We start from the raw sequence: 9,356 nt of genomic DNA, 5'->3' as shown, positions 1-9,356 counted from the left end.
GAAAGTATCCTAAGGAGCTTACTTTCCAGCAGTACATTCAAAAACAATTAACAAAAAAAAGTTATGTGAAACTACAGTTACAGATGTGAAAAGTTCAATTTCTTTACTGTAAATTATGTAAGCCCGAAAAGAGGCTCAAATTAATTCAGTTCCAAATCTAACATTGGAATGGTCCAGCCCTAAATTTCAAAATAAACACTGAAATTTTCCACGTTGTTAGAGGACGCCGAAAGAAAGTACTGTGAAAATTTTAACGGCTAAGGGAGAGTCCAAGAATTCTCAAAAATATGTTAAAGTTACTTATTTTTGCTCCACGAAGAACCGATAATAACAGTGTTTTGTACAGTAGTTCCTCCATAGCTTCGAATCGGCGAATAAGACACGTACCCGTAACAAGAGGAAACAGCGCCACGTTGCATGGAGTGCAGACGTGAATTTGAAGCGCTTAAACCTTTCCAAAAATGCCTCACATCGTTTGTTTTTTGAAGAACGTACTGCCCATAAGGGCAGATAAACTGTTGAGATGCAATAGTTACACAATTCAACAGCAGAGCAAAGAAAAGCGAGGGCGAGTACTATGGTACCTCACAGACGACCTCCAGCAGTTGAGATTTAAATTTCTTCACCTTAAATAATTCGCAACTATTCCTGTAGCACAGTTCCTATCACAGTTTTTGAATAATATATATTTTGCCTTCAATGAAACATTTCATTGTTCATTCCTCATAGTCGTCATAAAAATGCGAAATGTCTATCGGATGACAACACAAACTTTTACGACATAAACGTTTTCTGGGTATGATACCGCGTCATATTGTATAAAACTACTGTTTTTTGAAGAAAACTAGTACTTACTGTGAACTGCACGAACGAATTACGTATTTCTTCTTTTTTGAGGTGTGTCTGGTGTAAGGAAAATATCTATATAATTGCTTAGTCACCGCGGCAAGAGTCAGTCGACATTAAAGTTTTCTGGGTACGGTTCTGTGTCATATTGTATAAAACTACTGCTGGCCGCTGCAACCTTGGCTGAAACGTTGGTTGTCTCCAGCAGTAGTTTTATACAATATAACGCAGTACAGTACCCAGAAAACATTAATGTCGACTATCAATGGCCACGCCGACTAAGCAGTTATGCAAAAATTTTCCTTACAGCAGGCACACCTAAGAAAAGAAAAATTAATTCGTTCGTGCAGTTTACAGTAAGTACTAGTTATCTTTAGATAGAATTCGTCTGGACTAAGAAACTGTCGTGGCCGTGGTTCTGTGTATTGTGCTTCAAACTTGGCATATTACATCAGATTCGTAAAGAAATGATTAAGCAAACTGACAATGCAGAAATGACAGGTATTTAACAATATTGACATAAAAGTTTTTGAGTATCGTACTGGGTCATACGCAGCCTTCTTCTGGGTCTACCCAGTAATCTTCCTTTTCCATAATACTTCCTGAATGCATTTAGCCAGTTCCAAGAAACCTGGATATCAGTAACGTTCATCTCACCTGCAATTCAGAGCGCCCAGTCTTGTAGGTCTCCCTTGGAAATGGTGCACCGACTCTCACGAGGAGTTCTGCATCTTACGAACAGACTTTTGCGAGTTTCATTTTTGGGTTTCATGTTTAGTTTCATTTTGGTGCATATTTAGTACTTTGTGTAAATCTTTCCTTCATTTGTACAGACCATGTTGATATTATATGAAACAAAACCGGTTTTTCACAGTGCTCAAGTTTAAGCGTTTTCTCCCTGCTTCGTTGACCCAAAAAATTTACAGCCCTTTCTTTTTTGTTGAAATCTGTTACTGTACCTGTTTACATTGGGCTTGGAAAGTATCAATTTTTGTTCTGAACCATAAGTAGCTCAACATTCATCATTCGAACTACAATTCACGCAGATTACCGAGTAATTTCCTAACCCTCCTAATGTTTCCAAAATTTCTAACAGAATGTCGACATCATTGGGAGGAAAGTCCAAGAAATTAACTGCTAAATAACACAAATGTAGATCTTCTGGAGAAATAGGAGATTTCGATTGCATACCACGTTCTCCATATTTTCCTTGGATGGTTGACACATAAAACGAATTCAACATCATTCTGAAACTCTCGAACCTGAACAAAGACAGGTGCTTTTAGAGTACCTCCATTCGTAACACTTAGCGATACTACAAGCGGACCAACTAATTATTACAGACATTAAATGAGCGGAAAATTCGAGCAAATAGCAGCTGTGAACTATTATGTCACTGAAATTCGTTTTACAAATTACGATCGCTTTGTGCCGCATTATCTGTTTACCAATGTGCCACCATCAGGGATACGTGCCTGCCATGTTGTGCATGGGCTGTTTGCTACAGGTATAACAAAGGTGTAAAATCCTCCAGCCACATGGCGAGGTATGAAGTTGGCAAAATTCCACATTTTTTAGATAATACTTGCTGGTTGTCTTAGCAGCCAAATTTCTGGAACTGTATTTCTTTCGGTGTATTCTTCCTGTATAACAAAGTCTGGGGCAGGTTCGACATGTCCGATTCTTATATGGTAAATAGGTAACAGTAAATTATAACTGGATAAATGATTATGAGGGAAATGATCAGTGATAAACAGTTAACAGTAAATGGTCAAATGGTCATCAGGTAAGCAGTAACTGATGTAAGGGTAGTGGGTAACAGCATATGGTCATAGTAAATGACAAATGGGTAATGGTAAATTGTAAACAGGTAATGGGTAATGGTAAACGAATGAAGGGTAATAAGCAACAGGGAATCATAAATGGTAAGTGGCTAATGGTAGATGGTAAGTAATTAATAGGTAAAGGGCAACACGAAATTAGTAATCGTAAAAGGTAAACACGTAATGGACAATGATTAAAAAGTTAAAGATAATAGTAAAACAGTATATAATAAATTTGTAATTGGAAACAGTAAGCAATAAAAGCAAACAGGTAATGGGTTATGGGAGTGGCTAACAGTTAACACTATACAGGTAATGAGTAATATATAACAGGTAATGGTAAATACGTAATGGCAGATGACGAAAGGTAAATGGGTAATGGGAAATCGGTAACAGGTAATGGGTAATGGTGAATGCTAGATGGTATACATTATATGGATAGTTGCAAACAGTGCACTGATAATGTTGATGTGATATTGGTAACAGATAATGGTAAAAATTTAATTGTTTAATTGTAAGCAGTAAATGGTAAGTGGGTAACAAAATCAAATGGTTCAAATGGCTCTGAGCACTATGGGACTCAACTGTTGTGGTTATCAGTCCCCTAGAACTAAGAACTACTTAAACCTAACTAACCTAAGGACATCACACACATCCATGCCCGAGGCAGGATTCGAACCTGCGACCGTAGCAGTCGCACGGTTCCGGACTGCGCGCCTAGAACCGCGAGACCACCGCGGCCGGCAAGTGGGTAACAGATAATGGTAAACAGTAAACGGTAAATCATGAGCTTACTGATTCTGTAGATATCTCATTTCTTAAAAACATTCAAATGGTTCGAATGGCTCTGAGCACTATGGGACTTAACATCTGAGGTCATCACTCCCCTGGACTCAGAACTGCTTAAACCTAACTAACCTAAGGACACCATGGACGTGTATCCATGCTCGAGGCAGGATTCGAATGTGCGACTATAGCAGCAGCGTGGTTCTGGACTAAAGCACCTAGAACCGCTCGGCCACTATGGCTGGCTATCTCACTTCTTGCTGGGAACCTCTAACCTGCAGCTATTCACACCACTACCATTCCCTACTCATTACCCATTACCCATTAGCTGTTACCTGTTTACTATTTACCCTTACCTGTTATCCTTCCACCATTTACCAATACTCATTAATGTTAACATTTTATGGTCTACTACAGTTACCTTTTACCCAACTAACTGTTTACCACTTACTCTTTAACAGTTAAACCGTTTACTCTTACTCATTTACCATGAACCATCAGCAGTTACCCAATACCAACTACCAATTACCCATTGCACATTTACCATTTACTGTTACTTGTTACGCACTTATTGTTTACTGTTTGCCATTTCCTGTTTGCTGGTAATTTGCTGGTAACCTTGGAAAGAGGCATCCAGTAGCTGACACCCTCAGTAGTTTTCTCACCCAATAGCTGACATCCCAGCAGCTGAAATCCCTTCCCCCTCCCCCCATAAGCTTGAACCACCGCACCCCAAAAAGTAGTTGACACTCCATAGCAAGTTCTAGTAAACTGAAGAAAGTTCTTAGGCCTACTTTTATGTGTAAAAGTCATGGAGAATATCCAGTTCAAAGACAGCAGCTTTGTCTATGTGATAGCTAAATTTAGCATTGTCAGTAGCAGCTGACAAAAGTTTTGAACTGCAGAATGGACCTAATATACTACCATGGGTCACTACACTGTTTGGCTTACTTTGATATCAGTTTCATAGATCAGTTAATGGCAGATTTAGAATTAGGAATAACATTGTTTATTTTTGTAATTCTTGTCGATAGTGCATCTTAAGGTGTAAGCTAGATCAGCAGTAGGGTCCATGTGTGTTTTACAATGCAGCATGCGTATCATATTACGTTGGTTGAGAGTCAAATATATTGATCATCAGTGACACAAGCCCTTTCTGAACAAACAAATTACTCAGTCAGCAAGTTCAGTTTCCCTAAAGCCTGCCCTGTGACAAAGCACAAGCATCATTCAATAATCCAGATGTGGCAAATAATTAATTTGAGAATCCGTTTTGCCTTACACATTGTATGGTCTAGAAAAGGAACCTTCCATGTATACAAGTGCTACCTTTCGTTGTCTTTTGTAAATACTTCCGAATATACAACATAAAATTCTGATCATTTGAATACTTCTCATCACAGTCAAGGTGGCCATATTGTGACTCGTTGTTTAATTTCAATGGTACACAAAAAGTTTTAGATATGGATATCCTGTAAGTTCTACCCTTTACGTAATTTTTTGATAAATAATTTTAATGTGATACAAAAAAGTCAAAACATTCGCATACTTTAGAGCGTGGTCAATATGCCTATATTGCGGTTGGCTATTGGTTTTAACCGACTGTAAAGTACTTCTAGATGTTGGAATACTAGAAGGTATGCCATTTACATAAATATTAGAATAAATACTTTCGAACATGGCTTAAAAATAAATTCAAATCTTGTGATAGTTTTTAGCACAGTCAAGGTAGCAGCTATGACTATAATCTGAGATTGCCTGTGTCATCTTTACGGTCTGGAAAGTAGTGGAATATGATTGGCTGATAGTGTCATGTTGCATTTTTAAATTTAGTGCCATCCTCCGTCTTGATGATGTTCCATTTAAGGTCACTGATGTCATCATTGCCTGTTTCATGTAGGCTCGCACCTGCCCTGCGTGTAAGCAACCCATTGCGCGAAAGTCCAAGTGTATCAAAGGTCGCATAGCATCCCTAATCTCACAAATTACGAGAATACGTTATAAATTGCCGTACCTATACCAGTCACAAGTCATTATGGAGGTATTCCGGATTCATAGTTTAACCTAATTGTGTTGCGAAAATGGATCGCAAATCGTTGCCCACTTGACGCTAATATCTACTGTATTCTAAATGGAAAGGTCCCAGTTTCGAGTCCCGTTGCGACTCACAGTTTTAATCTGCCTATGAGATTCATCTGCTTTGTTACACCATGGGTCACTAGAATGTTTGGCTTACTTTGATATCAGTTTCAGAGGTCAGTTATTGGCAAATTTAGACTTATGAGTAACGATGTTTATTTTCGTAATTCTTATCGACAAGTGCACCTTAAGCTGTTAGTGAGATAAGCAGTGTTGTGAAGATTGTAAAACGAACTTAAGTCTAGAGGAGGCCTTTATGAAGTAGAATTCGTGACATGACTGATGATTAAATGCTACATCGTCTCACTTTAATTAGTTTTTATGCAAATACCAGTCTCTAGAGACGAGGAACATAGTTAGTTGACTTGAGTTATTAGACATATACGTGGATATAAGTTCTGGTAGACGTCAGAATTTAATATGGAACGATAAAAAATATTACAAAATTCCACCTCGCCTGCATCTCTGAATATTGTGTTATATTTTGATTCTTACAAATTCCTGTTTTTCTTTGCATGCTCAATCTGAGTTAATTTCACGGTACAAAGAGAGGAAGCAAGATTTAACTTCATGTCGACGACGTGGCCACAAATGGCAGAGAAGGAAATCCGTTGTGTCTTTATTATATCCTATTTTTAACGGCTGGACAGATACATCAACATTATTTCTCTAGACAGCGAGTCCACGGCTTTAACAAATGCTACCGGTATTTCGCAGATTATGTCTAGAGAAACACATTTGTTAACTGAAGAAACCATGTTAATTAAAAAGTTTCTATTAATTATACACATATTTATTACGTTTTCAGGAGCCTCCATGACGCAAGTCATAGACTACAGATAATTGTAAATGTTAATGGTAAATATTAAACATAATTGAAATCTCTGGTGATTCTTTTGGCAAGTTCTTACTTCCTCACAGGTGAATCATGTGAACATAAAAAAACGCAGAGACTTGCCTTTTTGGTCAAATATGGACAGCTAGTTATGCGGGAGAAACTGTAGCATCCTGAAACGTTGCATGCGTTCGGGAGTCACGCATCAATAACTAAGTCAGTGACAGCGTGGCCTGTGAACGGCAGGGCCTCGTGTTAACAAGAAGATGCAACAAACGAAATTACTTTTTCAGGAATGTCAAAGTAGTGTATACTCCGATCCAGCTTAAGAATATTCATCCGAGTGTTTCTTTTTCTCTTTTTCTTTTTTTAACGTACACTAGTTGCCTCCCCTATTACAAGCAGATAACATACCCCAAAAAATTGACTGAATTGGTCATAATCTGAAATTTGACAGTGGAAAAAATATCCAGAGGGCCCGCAGGAGATTGTGAAAGGAAATTAAAGTGGTATCAGCAGATATTACTAATGAATACGTGAAGCGAGATAAACGTATGTCTACACCATTACTACTCTTATTCTCGGGCCCAATCAGTATTTCCACCTCGACCATTATGACGAATTGTCATGGTTTTCAAGAGAAATGCTAAAATACTGTGATACGATCTCTTTTCATAGCTAGACATAGTAATTCAAATGTGTCCCATTTGTTGTTTGGAGGACTATCGCAAGTGCTTGAGTAGGGTTGATATTTTTTGGAATGGCAGGAAATAAAATTGCGGAATAGAGTGATATACGACGCTAACGGAAATATTACTATTTTTCAATAGAATTAGTGATGTCTCACTAATTAATGTTCCTCTTCCTACGAACCGATCGTCATGAAAGCTGTAGTACATTTCAAATGATGAGATGCGTGAGATACCGGATTTATCCCAGTATATTGGCTGTTAATCTGATGACCTTGAAGTTCTCACTATCCACTGGTATTCTTTTGCCATATTCTGGAGATGGAACTTTGTGTGACCTCGAGAATGCTACCAGAGTGTGAGAGCGCCTTCGGTTGCACAACCGCAACACAGTTTTAACTCTCCCTTCCATTAATTGAGGCTTTTTCAGCTACTCAGTAGAATGTTAAGGATCGCTGGTTCCACTCCTTTCTTGGACAACAATGGGAGGTTTATTTGAACGGTTTTATCGTATATCGACTTCAGATGTTTATAACGCTTACTTCTATAGGGCTCTATACAAAATTCACCCAGGAGTGCTTCGAATTCTACAGAAGGAGAAGCTCAGGGAAAATAGCAAAATTTCCTAAACAGTAAACCAAAGTACAAACAATACATAAGGCTTTTCCAATAACTGCAGGAACTTTGGTATAACAGACGGTCTCTTTCAATATGTTAGCTAAAATTTTTGGTGAGAAGAATTATTATCACCCTAAGACAACATGCAAATGAGGAACAGGCTTTGTTCGTATGTTATATCAGATGCGCTCTTGAAATACTTTTCATCTGAAAATTAGCCCACAAACCGAGGAAACTGACTTACAAATGAGTTCCAGACATCTTTTGCAAATTGTATAGTAAAATGCAAGTATGCAGAAGACTATATTTTAAAATATTATCCAATTACATCGTCGGTTAGCGTGTTCAGCGTAGCAGCTTGAAGTACGGGGATTTGATTATTAATTTCGATTGACGTTTTACTCTAATCTATATTGTATTGCTGCCTTGGAGGTGAATGAATATATGAGAACCTATTAAGAAAGTCTAATAAAATACGCAATAGCACTTGATTGATAATTGAGAACGCATCTCGACCTCTATAATTTCGTATTGATTTTGTAATACTTGCCGTTTTATATACAGGGCTATTACAAATGATTGAAGCGATTTCATAAATTCACTGTAGCTCAATTCATTGACATATGGTCACGACACACTACAGATACGTAGAAAAACTCATAAAGTTCGGCTGAAGCCGCGCTTCAGGTTTCTGCCGCCAGATCGCTCGAGAGCGCAGTGAGACAAAATGGCGACAGGAGCCGAGAAAGCGTATGTCGTGCTTGAAATGCACTCACATCAGTCAGTCATAACAGTGCAACGACACTTCAGAACGAAGTTCAACAAAGATCCACCAACTGCTAACTCCATTCGGCGATGGTATGCGCAGTTTAAAGCTTCTGGATGCCTCTGTTAGGGGAAATCAACGGATCGGCCTGCAGTGAGCGAAGAAACGGTTGAACGCGTGCGGGCAAGTTTCACGCGTAGCCCGCGGAAGTCGACGAATAAAGCAAGCAGGGAGCTAAACGTACCACAGCTGGCGGTTTGGAAAATCTTACGGACAAGGCTAAAGCAGAAGCCTTACCGTTTACAATTGCTACAAACCCTGACACCCGATGACAAAGTCAAACGCTTTGAATTTTCGGCGCGGTTGCAACACCTCATGGAAGAGGATGCGTTCAGTGCGAAACTTGTTTTCAGTGATGAAGCAACATTTTTTCTTAATGGTGAAGTGAACAGACACAATGTGCGAATCTGGGCGGTAGAGAATCCTCATGCATTCGTGCAGAAAATTCGCAATTCACCAAAAGTTAACGTGTTTTGTGCAATTTCACTGTTTAAAGTTTACGTCCCCTTTTTCTTTTGCGAAAAAAACGTTACAAGACACGTGTATCTGGACATGCTGGAAAATTGGCTCATGCCACAACTGGAGACCGACAGCGCCGACTTCATCTTTCAACAGGATGGTGCTCCACCGCACTTCCATCATGATGTTCGGCATTTCTTAAACAGGAGATTGGAAAACCGATGGATCGGTCGTGGTGGAGATCATGACTAGCAATTCATGTCATGCCCTCCACGCTCTCCCGACTTAACCCCATGCGATTTCTTTCTGTGGGGTTATGTGAAAGATTCAGTGTT

Source organism: Schistocerca piceifrons, chromosome 8 (assembly GCF_021461385.2).
Source record: "Schistocerca piceifrons isolate TAMUIC-IGC-003096 chromosome 8, iqSchPice1.1, whole genome shotgun sequence".
NCBI lineage: Eukaryota > Metazoa > Arthropoda > Insecta > Orthoptera > Acrididae > Schistocerca > Schistocerca piceifrons.
Note: the sequence above shows the minus strand (reverse complement) of the source record.